This window comes from Pinus tabuliformis, chromosome 2_1 (assembly GCF_031772625.1).
Source record: "Pinus tabuliformis cultivar Carrire ecotype Pingquan chromosome 2_1, CPIR1, whole genome shotgun sequence".
NCBI lineage: Eukaryota > Viridiplantae > Streptophyta > Pinopsida > Pinales > Pinaceae > Pinus > Pinus tabuliformis.
The window spans coordinates 549,951,969-549,964,433 of NC_142299.1; the positions used below are offsets into that span (position 1 = coordinate 549,951,969).

General features: G+C 37.8%; 2 pseudogenes; both read right to left on the minus strand.

The window, feature by feature from the left end:
- Positions 1–2,767: 2,767 nt before the first annotated feature.
- Positions 2,768–3,487, minus strand: LOC149201535 (jasmonate-induced oxygenase 1 pseudogene; annotated as a pseudogene).
- Positions 3,488–10,792: 7,305 nt separating this feature from the next.
- On the minus strand, positions 10,793–11,266 carry LOC149201536 (jasmonate-induced oxygenase 1 pseudogene; annotated as a pseudogene).
- Positions 11,267–12,465: the final 1,199 nt, after the last annotated feature.

The following is a 12,465-nucleotide window of genomic DNA, read 5'->3' on the forward strand; positions in this document are numbered from 1 at the left end:
ATGAGGCTGTATTGGGGATGGAGTTTATGAAGCAGTTTGATGCTATGATTGTACCACATTTGAAGAAGCTCTACATGTACGATGGAAGGGAAGATGTACCTATTGGTGTGCCTACCATTGGTGCAACAAGGCCTCATTGTAAAATGGGAGCGATGCAAATGGAGGATAAGGAAAAGGAAAACAAGCGGTTGTCCACTGTTGAGGCAAAGCTTGTGGAACAGTCATTGGTCATTAGATCACTCTCAGATAGCATCTTGGACTTAACAAGAAGGCTAGAGTTGGTGGAAGATGATGATGATGATGAGGTATATGTGAGGCCGGATGTCCAGAAGGAAGACCGGGTTGCTTATCTACAAAGGATGGAGATTGAGGATCCTGATAGATGGATTGAATTGATTAGTGAGGAGGAGCCTTCAGGCTTTGCTCCATCTACATCTTCTTAGATGAATAAGAAGGTGGGCTCATTGTTAGCTGCTCATGGCAGTGAGCCCTCAAGCACATGGAGCAGGTATGATTGATGGTGGCACATTGCAGATGATGAAGAGGACTTCATGGACCTGAATGGGGCACATCAAGAGTCGGTTTGAGGAGATGTTCTCTTCACTTGGAGGAGACACACATGTGGGCAACATGTTGCAGATGAAATGGATGGAGTTTCCATGGACTTGAGCATGGATTATGGAGATACATACTTTGGTATGGTGAGCTTGGTGACAGCGGTCACTAAGCCGGGACATAGTGGAGAAAGAGTCTCTACATATGTTGCAAGGAAGTTTTCCTTGTGTAGAAAGGTCGACATCGTGGATGAATGATGATCTTGGTGGAGAGCTACCAGGACGATATGTTGTCGAGGACGACAACGATTTCAGGTGGAGGAGAATGTAAGGCCTCCGAGAGATGAACGACGGATGCCGGGTGCGACGAGCGCGCGGGCCCGCATTGGTGCGACGAGTGCACGGAATTGCGACGAGCGGGCGCCATGCATGCAACGAAAAATACGACGTTATGAGGCACATAAAAAAATACCAAGTGTGAGAGCGCACACTTATACCACGACTTGGGCAGCTACAAGCCGACGTGTGGAGGAACGTTGTAAGCACAAGTTAGTGGGCGTATGAAGGTCGGCCATGGGGCTGACCACCCCTTTGTAAATGCACGTTGAAGTGTGTATAAAGAAACAAACTTGGAGCTCATTTGAACCAAGCAACTTCGCTCATATCTCTTGCGCATAAAGGGGTAAATACATGTGCAGTTTTGGAAAGGAAGACGCATATCTCATGCGTGCTTCAGCCCAAGTGCGAGGTAGGTGTATTCTTGCGGTTTGAGGTGTCGGAGTTCAGTTGTAAGTGCAGTTTGGGTTTCTAAGTGCCGGTTTGGGTAAGGCAAGCATGTCGAGGTCCAGATTATGTGCAGGATTTGACAGGGTGGAATAGAGGCTCGGGTGAGCATTTCACTTTGTGCAAAGGTGCATATGATTGTAGAAGGTTGTTCTAAGCCTTGATTGTAAAAATATTCTAAGTGTTGGCTTGAAGTCTGTCAAGCACACTTGTATTGTAAATTTGAACAAATTGATATAATATATTGATTGGGCAGACTTTCTGGGAGTTGCCCCTCCCTTTGCACTTGATTGTTGTTGATGTTCTCGGTTTATGATATATGGTTAATGATTGAGAATGTTCTTTGTTAAAGTATAAAGGATAACACTTTATTCGGTTATAAGAACACAAGTTAAGTATGTTCATAGGCGTAGCCCATAAACGTTAGTATTGTTAAAAAGAAGCCGTTCGGTGGTGCCGCACCTCGCTACAAGCGGTTGGAAGATCACCGCAGGTGTAGGGGCGTGACATCCCTTATCATTTATCGAATGACTAGCTAAATTAAAGTTACACCCAAAGTCCAAATCAATAAATTCAAATTCCAAAATTAAAACGCATCCCATTTTAATCCAAGGGCATTAGGAATTTTAACTATTTTTTCTATCGTACTTTATAATCGAGAGCACGCAAAAAAATGCTACATTGTTAGGGAGGACGGCATATGCAATTACAACACTACTGAAAAGGCAAATATTTTGATGTAACTTCTGATCGTAAAGCGTCACTATTTCATTTCACCCACTCTTGCTGTTGTTGGTGCTCGCTGATTTATATGCTGACTTATAACGCTTACATTGAAACCATCGGACATAAAAATTGTCTGCAGCTCTCGTTGTTCAGTGGGAGAGCAACAGAATTTTCGGATACTAATTTTAGTCAAATTTATCGCCTCAAGTATCTTTTCCTCGGGTTCTCGTCACATGGGACATTCTTCAGTCTCCTGGCCAGAAGCAGGTTTGTGGCAGGTCTGTCAACTGTTTTGACAGAAACGCCATAACGTACGCTTTCCCTGACGTCCTTCTCAGGACTCCTGAACTGCCATCTCAAATATATGGTCTGGTGTATTAAAATTTTTAAGAACCGCCTGTCGCTGAGCATGCAAACATTACTTATCACAGAAATATATTTACAATCAGATAACGGGAGACTAGGCAAACATTACCTAATACACAAATATAGGTATATGTATTCATTCAAATATTAAACACACAAGTATATATACATTGAGATAACATGAGACTTAGATCCAGATATATCCTTAAACAATTAGTCTTTTCTCAAGTCCAGAGAACTATGATTATCTAAATACAGGCGAACCAACAAGTACAGAGGCAACGGAAATGCTCCATGATAAACCATTACATTAATTAGAATAGTATGATGTTACTATTCTATCGAAAACTTATGCTGGAATTTACGTAGGACTTTCCTTTAGTTCCAGTAGTTCGAATGAACTTCCTGTATTCATTAAACGTCATCTGCCCGTATCTTGGAGTTCTGGATTCATCGATCAGCTCCTTTATAGGCTCGACTTCCTTTTCCCCATTAGGGTTACAGAAAATTACAATCGACATTCGTTCCTTCTTATTGTTAACAACGCAACTGTGTTCCACGCTTTTGTAAATTCCGTTTGTCAATGTCTGCGCAAAAGATAAGTAAGAAACCTGAAACCACTTTGTCCATGTCCATTGATTTTAACAAATTATTATTTGAAGTACTCACCTCTATTTGATCGCCTAGGTTTATCGTCAAAGCATTAGCAACAGGCCGCACAGGCACCCAATAATTATTTTTTTGAACCTGCAGGCCAACGACATCATTATGTAGTAGAACGGTTATTCCTCCAGGGTCGGAGTGAGGGGAGAGCCCATAAGTCAGTTCTGGCTGTGGACACATGGGATAATAATTGATTCGAACGCAAATTTCAATGCTCTCCTCATTGCCAAAAGCTTCCTTTAGATAGTGTCGAGGAAGGCCCAGATTCTCTAAAAACACAGATAACTGTTGAAATTATAATTTCAACTGCAGTGAATAGAACAGCAGTAGCTACTTTACTTATTTGTCCTGATTCAGCGCCCACATTTATTCCTGATCTTTTAAGCCACCGCCATTACCATCTTTTCACTCTTTAATTATTTTTGAGTTCCCGAAGGATGAATATCAGATACAGCACTACATCATTACTTCTCAACAACCATATTAATGAGCAGAATGGCTGAAAGAGAAAAGAACCAGTCTCGAGCCGACGCAGCATTTATCAGTCATAGATTTCATCACCACCGACTCAAGAAATACAGCAAAAGACCAAATCTGTTAATCATGAGCAGCAGAGACTTCATCAGCAAGTTAAAGTGGTGATGACCCTTTCCCGCACTATAAATAGAAATAGAAATAGAAGTAGAAAACAGAAGAAATAGATTGAGATTTTTTTTTGTATTGCATAGCAGTGCTGAAATTGTAATTTTCTGAGATAGCTGTTTTTGGAACTGAAGCGTTCCTGTTGTAATCCCTCTGTCAAGAGGAAGATGCTCTTTAGCATAATATTTTGTGAAGATCCCTCTACGTGAGGAAGACTTATTTTATCAGTTAGTTTATCGTTCATAAATAGAAGTTTCTTTTTGTGCATTGTTGTTACACCGTAACTCAAAAAATACTTGACGTCAAAAAATTTACGTTGCTGCAACACCAGTTACAACAACTGAAAAAAAACTGCGTTGCTGCAACACCAGTTACAGCAAAGCGATTTTTTTTCTGTTTTCGCTATATTAAAACAGAGTATTATTTTGATCAGTTTTTGATCCTGAGGCAAAGTAGAGTATTATTTTATGCTCTGTTCTTGTGTTTTTGAATTATCAGAAATCCCGAAAACAGAGTATTACTCTCTGTTCATATTTTTTTTGTTTCGGAATTTATCAGAAAATTCCCAACAGTGGAAACAGAGGATTTTTCCATTGTATTTTGTTTGGAATAACCAGAAATTCGCGACATGGTATCAGAGCCAGGTTCAGGCTCTTTGAAGATATCAAAGAAGCTAAAAGAAGATTTCTTGCTGCAACAAATTATCCCGCAGAGCGAAAACATTGTCAAGGTATTTTTCAGTTTAGTTTTTGTAGCTGTTGAAGACAATTAAGTGATTTTTTTTTACACAGTCAAGTATTGAAAGAATGGCCAGCACCAGCGTGGGTATGTTTAATACCCAGCTTCCACAGTTCAATGGGAAAAACTATGACTACTGGGCAATAACCATGAGAGCCCTGTTTTCTTCACAAGATTTATGGGAACTTGTTGAATATGGATTTGAAGAGCCAGCAAATGAAGAAGGGTTTATTGGATTAACTCAAGCAGAGAAAGAGTTGTTGAAGAGCAATAAGAAGAAGAACTCAAAAGCCATTGTATTCTTATATCAAGCAGTGCATGAGAGTGTGTTTCCGAGGATAGCAGCATCCAAGACATCCAGAGAAGCATGGCAAACTCTCAAGATAGCCTATCAAGATATGGAGAGAGTGAAGACAACAAAACTACAATCGCTGAGGAAAGATTTTGAGAACCTGCGTATGAAGGAGTCAGACAATATTGACTCATTCTTCACACAAGCAATTGGTTTGGTCACACAGATAAGGTCTCATGGAGAAACTCTTGAAGAAAGAAGGATTGTGGAGAAACTATTGAGGTGCTTACCCTCAAAGTTTGATGTGATTGTCAACACCATAGAAGAGACAAAGGATCTCTCAAATTTTTCAGTTGATGAACTTCATGCATCACTGATAACACATGAGCAGAGGTTGAGTAGAAATGAAAACTCATCTCTAGAGCAAGCCTTCAAGACCCAGATGTCATTTGGAAGAGGAAGAGGTCAAGGTAGAGGAAACAAGAGAGGAAGAGGCAGAAGCCAATACAGAGGCGGAAGAAACAGTCCAGCAAACGTTCAAGGAAGAGACAACAATCCAAATCAGAACCAAGGCCATGGCAGCAGCTAGCAAAGTGGACATCATCATGCTCAAGGACAAAGGTATGAAAAATCCAATGTCCAATGTTATTATTGTAAAAAATATGGGAACTATGCAAATGAATGTAGGAAGAAGCAGCATGATATGAGTAATAGATCTAGTGCAAATATCACTAGAGAAAATACCAGTGAAGATAATGTGTTGTTAGTTTGTAATATGGCTGAAACAAATAGTGAGGATATATGGTTTCTAGATTCTGGTTGCAGCAACCATATGACAGGAAACATAGCCCTGTTTTCTGCTTTAGATCAGAGTGTGCAGTCACAAGTCACACTTGGGACTGATAGTAAAATTTATGTTATGGAAAAAGGAGAAGTTAAAATATTTACAAAGAAAGGTGAAAAGAAAACCATAGTAGATGTTTATTATGTTCCTGGAATGAAGTGTAATCTCTTGAGTATTGGATAGCTTGTTCAGAAGGGTTACGATGTTTTCTTTGAGAATGATGTATGCACCATCATGGATAGATTACCCAGCAAACGTTGTATTGCTGAAGTGATGATGACAAGGAACAGGATGTTCCCTCTCAGAATAAGGGCAGATCTGAAAAATAAAGAAGTAATTGCAGCAGTGACACAAGAGGCTCTCCAAAGCGTACCAAAGGATGAAAATTGGTTGCGGCATTTGAGATTTGGACATCTCAACTTTGGAGGTCTTAATTTGTTGAGTAGAAAAGGAATGGTAAGAGGATTACCATTGATAGAAAAGCCAGACAACCTTTGTGAAGGTTGTATATTGGGGAAACAACATAGAGAAAGTTTTCCAACCGGAAAAAGCATAAGGGCAAAAGCACCCTTAGAAATTATCCACTCAGATTTATGTGGACCGATGCAAGTTCCATCACTTGCAGGCAACCAATATTTTCTAGCATTTATTGATGACTTTACCAGAAAGACTTGGGTTTATTTTCTGAAGAATAAGAGTGAAGTGTTTGAAAAATTTCAAAATTTCAAAGCACTTGTAGAAAATCAGAGTGGGCTGCGTATCAAGATTTTGAGAACTGACAGAGGAGGTGAGTATATTTCCAAAGAATTTTTACGTTTTTGCAGAGAAAATGGAATTCATAAGCAATTTATAGCAAGGTACATCCCGCAGCAAAATGGAGTTGCTGAAAGGAAAAACAGAACAATCATGGATATGGCGAGGAGCATGCTGAAGGCAAAGAATTTGCCAAATGATTATTGGGATGAAGCTGTACACTGTGCAGTATATATTTTGAATAGATGTCCTACAAAAGCAGTAATGAATAAAGTGCCAGAAGAAGCATGGATTAGGAGAAAGCAAGGAGTCACCCACATGAAAGTTTTTGGTGGTGTGGCTTATGCACACATTCCAGATCAGCTAAGGAAGAAATTGGACAGCAAAGGGGAGAAATGTATTTTCATTGGATACAGTGAGGAATCGAAAGCTTACAGGTTGTATATCCCATCCACAAAGAAGTTTTTTGTGAGCAGAGATGTTTAATTTATTGAGGAGGAAGCTTGGGATGGAAGCATAGAGAAAACAGTTAATGTTAAAAACTGTTTGTCTCATAATGATGAAGATGAGGACTTGGCTGAAACACATCCCCAAACAACAGCATCAACACTAGAACAGTAAAAGACACCCTTGAGGAGAAATGAGAGTGTTTCTCCAAGCACACCACACGGAGGAAATTCAAGTGCATCTACAAGCACTTGCACACCAAATGAAAGAGGTAAGAAATTCAGAAATTTAAGTGATATTTATGATGAAGGAATGAATTCTTTGTTTGCTTTGTATTGTAGTGTTGATGACCCTGTTCATTTCGAAGAAGCAATTAAAGATAAGAAATGGATAGAAGCTATGGATGAGGAGATGAATGCCATAGAAAGAAATAAGACATGGGATTTAGTTGATCTACCAAAAGGTAAAGAAGTCATTGGAGTTAAATGGGTCTACAAGACCAAGAGTAATGCTGAAGGCAAGATAGAAAGGCACAAGGCAAGACTTGTTGTCAAGGGATACAAGCAGCAGTATGGAGGAGATTATGAGGAGACTTTCGCACCGGTTGCAAGAATGGAAACCGTGAGAGCAGTGCTATCCATAGCAGCACAAAACAAATGGAAAGTTTACCAAATGGACGTGAAGTCAGCATTCTTGAATGGAGTATTAATGGAAGAGGTTTACATTGAGCAACCTCTAGGCTATGAAAAGAAAGGCCAAGAGCACAAAGTTTGCAGATTGAAGAAAGCTCTTTATGGGCTGAAGCAAGCACCAAGAGCGTGGTACAGTAGGATAGGTTCTTATCTACTGGAGAACGGATTTGAGAAGTGTGAGGGAGAACCCACTGTTTACATCAAAGAAAAGGACTGTAAAATTTTAATTGTTGTGTTATATGTTGATGATGTGATTTTTATAGGTAACGATGACTACCTCATTGAAAATTTCAAATCAGTCATGAAAGAAGAATTTGAGATGACTGACATGGGTTTGGTGAGATACTTCTTAGGAATAGAAATAGATCAAAATAAAAAAGGAATTTTTATTTCACAGGCAAAATATGTAAATGAAGTGTTGAGCAGATTTAACATGCAGGACAGCAAGGAAGCAAACACTCCCACAGTGATGGGATTAAAACTCAGCAAAGAGGACAGCAGCAAAGATTTTGACCCTCGTGTGTACAAGAGCATAGTTGGCAGCCTTATGTATTTAACTGCAACTAGGCCAGACATAATGTATGCTGCTAGTTTAATTTCCAGATTCATGGAGAAGCCAAAAGAAACACATTGGGAGGCAGCAAAGAGAATTCTGAGGTATGTTAAAGGTACAAAAAGGTATGACATATTTTATACTATTTCAAAATGTTCAGATTTAGTTGGATACACAAATAGTGATTGGGCTAGAAGTGTAGATGACCGGAAAAGCACATCTAGTTACATTTTTCACATAGGTTCAGGAGCCATTTCATGGGCTTCCAAGAAACAGCCAATTGTGGCATTGTTTACAGCAGAAGCAGAGTACGTGGCAGCTACAGCAGCAGCGTGTCAAGCAGTTTGGATGAGGAGAATGTTGAGAAGTCTATGCCAGGAGCAGGCAACAGCAACAGTTATTTTTTGTGACAATAGCTCAACTCTTGCATTATCCAAGAACTCTGTATTCCACAAGAGAACAAAACACATAGACACAAAATTTCACTACATCAGAGAATTGGTGAACAAGTGAGAAATCGTTTTACAACACTGCAGGACTCAGGAACAGGGTGCGGATATTCTGACAAAGCCATTGGACCAAAAAAGTTTTGAGTTTTTAAGGAAACTTCTGGGTATGACTGATAACCCAGTAGTTGAAATTAAAGGGGAGTGTTGAAATTATAATTTCAACTGCAGTGAACAGAACAACAGAAGCTACTTTACTTATTTGTCCTAATCCGGTGCCCACATTTATTCCTGATCTTTTAAGCCACCGCCATTACCATGTTTTCACTCTTTAATTATTTTTGAGTTCCCGAAGGATGAAGATCAGATACAGCACTACATCATTACTTCTCAACAACCATATTAATGAGCAGAACGGCTGAAAGAGAAAAGAACCAGCCTCGAGCCGACACAACATTTATCAGTCATAGATTTCATCACCACCGACTCAAGAAATACAGCAAAAGATCAAATCTATTTATCATCAGCAGCAGAGACTTCATCAGCAAGTTAAAGCAGTGATGACCCTTTCCCGCACTATAAATAGAAATAGAAATAGAAGTAGAAAACAGAGGAAATAGATTGAGAGTTTTTTTTTGTATTGCATAGCAGTGCTGAAATTGTAATTTTCTGAGATAGCTATTTTTGGAACTGAAGTGTTCCTGTTGTAATCCCTCTGTCAAGAGGAAGATGCTCTTTAGCATAATATTTTGTGAAGATCCCTCTACGTGAGGAAGACTTATTTTATCAGTTAGTTTATCGTTCATAAATAGAAGTTTCTTTTTGTGCGTTGCTATTACACCGTAACTCAAAAAATATTTGACATCAAAAAATTTACGTTGCTGCAACACGCAACTGAAAAAAAAACTGTGTTGCTGCAACACCAGTTACAGCAAAGCGATTTTTTTTCTGTTTTCGCTATATTAAAACAGAGTATTATTTTGATCAGTTTTTGATCCTGAGGCAAAGTAGAGTATTATTTTATGCTTTGTTCTTGTGTTTTTGAATTATCAGAAATCCTGAAAACAGAGTATTACTCTCTGTTCATAATTTTTTTGTTTCAGAATTTATTAGAAAATTCCCAACAGTGGAAACAAAGGATTTTTCCACTGTATTTTATTTGGAATAACCAGAAATTCGCGACAATAGCAAGGTCTTGCAAAGATCCAACGTTTCTTCACCCTTCATTCTAGCCCTGCCATGTAAGCAAATATCATAGACTGAGAATACATTATCGATCTTTCATGACTGCATACACTGAAAAAAAAAAACTTTGAATCCAAGCCAGCGGATTCTTATTTATTGTAATTTTAGGTTAACAGCTTGAACAAGGATGTTAATAAACAGGTTAGCAGATTCTTATTTATTTATTGTAATTTTAGGTTAACAGGTTGAACAAGGTAAAATCTAAGTTAACGAAAATGGCCAATTCAAACATACCCGTGTCTATTAACTAAAATACTACACACCAAAGCATTTATATTTTAATTTAATAGTTTGGTGTTTGAGTCTTTGGGTCCATGTCCAATTCAAATCTATTTTAGCTACCTTCTTTTAGTGCAGTTTAGAGATATGTTTTGGGATATGGATACGATTGGTCACCACATTCAGAAGAAAATTCAGATATATTAATGGAAAGGATCTGCTCAAAAGCTTTGAAGAAATTTAACCATAAAAACTCCGAATAAAAAATACTTAATAACAAAAGCTCCCCACTAAACTATCCTTTAAGACTAAATCCATTCTGGCTAATTATGATGTTGGCTGATATATTAACGGAAAATACTATCTACAAATATAAAAACCAGAAATTGAGATCTTTTATGAGTTCAAAGGTCTGAAAGTGCCTAGGTGCAAAACAATTATATTTAAAAATAGATTGTAATCCGTTTCCTATTTCCTATACATCTTACAAAACCACTTATAGAGTATAAAACAAATAATATATTATTCTCTGTCGTCGCATAAATCTCTGTAAGTCCTGTTCCATGAAGCGGCATGCAAAAGAATGTCCCCAAACTGTGAAGCGCATCATAATAATCAATCGATATCCAGGCTTAATAAGGTACTGGTTCTTCTTCTGAAATGTCCGACCAAATGTGGAAAATCAAATAAAAAAACAAACAATCCAACCTAAAAATATTATTTCCCATAAACTCTAATACTTGAAATCAAACAAACAACTAAAAACAATCCAAGAAGAAGCATGGAAACTGCAATATTCAAAGGGGCCAACACATATATGAATCCTTTGTCACCTATATTTCTCTGGTTTAGAAGGCCATCTGTGCTCCTCTCGTATGCAAAGCGGCAAAAAATGATGATAATAGTAATCCCCCCAGTCGAGAGTGGCGCCTTTGTGCACACCAATTCGACTACCATATCCAACATAAGTCACAGGATCATTGGCGTGCTTTTGCTTCTCCTCCAATGGCAGACGAAGGAACTCTCTCGACACCTCACTTCCGGCCTCGAGCTGCTCCGGAGAAATCCCATGGTTAATCACTTGGAAGAATCCCCACTCCCTGCATGCATTTGCTATTTCTTCCATGGTCTTCCTCCGGCGTTCGTCATAGAGGCCGGAGAGATCTATGATGGGTATTTCCTCTTCCACCACCCGTTGTCCGATGGGCTTCTCTTCATCAGGCCTGATGTATCTCGAAGGCAAGCATTGGATGCCGCTTCCTGCAATACACTGAACTCTCTGTATTGGTTCCGGCCAATCCATTGGAAAACGATGCCCAAAACTCAATCTACCTTAAATAAGTTATTGGATATCAAAGCAAGGGCGAGGTTGCTAAATAAGTGATGAAGCTGAAACCCTACAAGTAGCCATCCCATATCACTTCCCGTGTGAGATATATATATTGTGTTGGGAGTCATCAGAAGTCTAAGTAGAATAGTCATCAACCATTGTCTTTGATTACTTTATTACAATTAGTAATGGAATATGTATTTTATAATTTTTGCCATTAAATATATGTCTTCTCATTTCTGTCATTAAATATATTAAAAAATAATTTCAGTGGCCTCTTCATACTATTAGATTTATATGTTAAATAACCTTAATGACTAGTTGAATTTTTATTTTTACAATATCAAATAATGTTAATAACTATTTTGATTTATTTTCAATATTCGCCTGAATGAATTACGTCAATTTATTATTAGTTCAAAATCTAGAAAAATAATCATCAAGGAAAAGAGTGGAAATTTTAAATTTTTGTTGAGAGTTTATCAAGAAAATAGTGAAAATTCTGGAATGCTCTTTTATAAAAATCTAACAGAAATTTTAGTAAATCTTAATTACAATGATCTAATTTTAAGATTTTGAGTATTTCAAGAGTTTTTTTATATCCACCAAAAAAAACAAAAAACAAGTCAAATATTCTTATAATCAGATTTTATGAAAATATTTAATAAATTCCTACCAAAAATAAATTTCTAAACAAATTTATAACCTTCGTAAACGATATCTTTGTCTTGAAAATGTACACTGATTTACTGGGTTGTATTCACTCATTTACTATAAATTCAAAATATCTTAAACAATTATTACTTTTATCTAATTATCTAAATTTCTATTATACTTTACTGTATACAGCTGTTTATATTTACTATCAATTGAACACTAGTAAACAATTATCACCCTCACATCTCATTATCGAAATTTCTGTTTGTACTTGTGGGGTGGTTTTCTGTGTTGTATTTCCATGGACCACGGTTTACAATAGTTTTCCAATCAGATTCCTCCCGTGTCATAATTTGTCATCAAATCAGATCTTCAAAATTATTTGCATGGGATAAAATTCAATGTATTCCTCCCCGGCCGTAATTCGCCCCTAAAACAGATACTCAAGATTATTTGCGTGGCATGAAATGGTGGGTACTCCACTTGGTTAAAGTATCCGGGTCAAGTCATTGGCC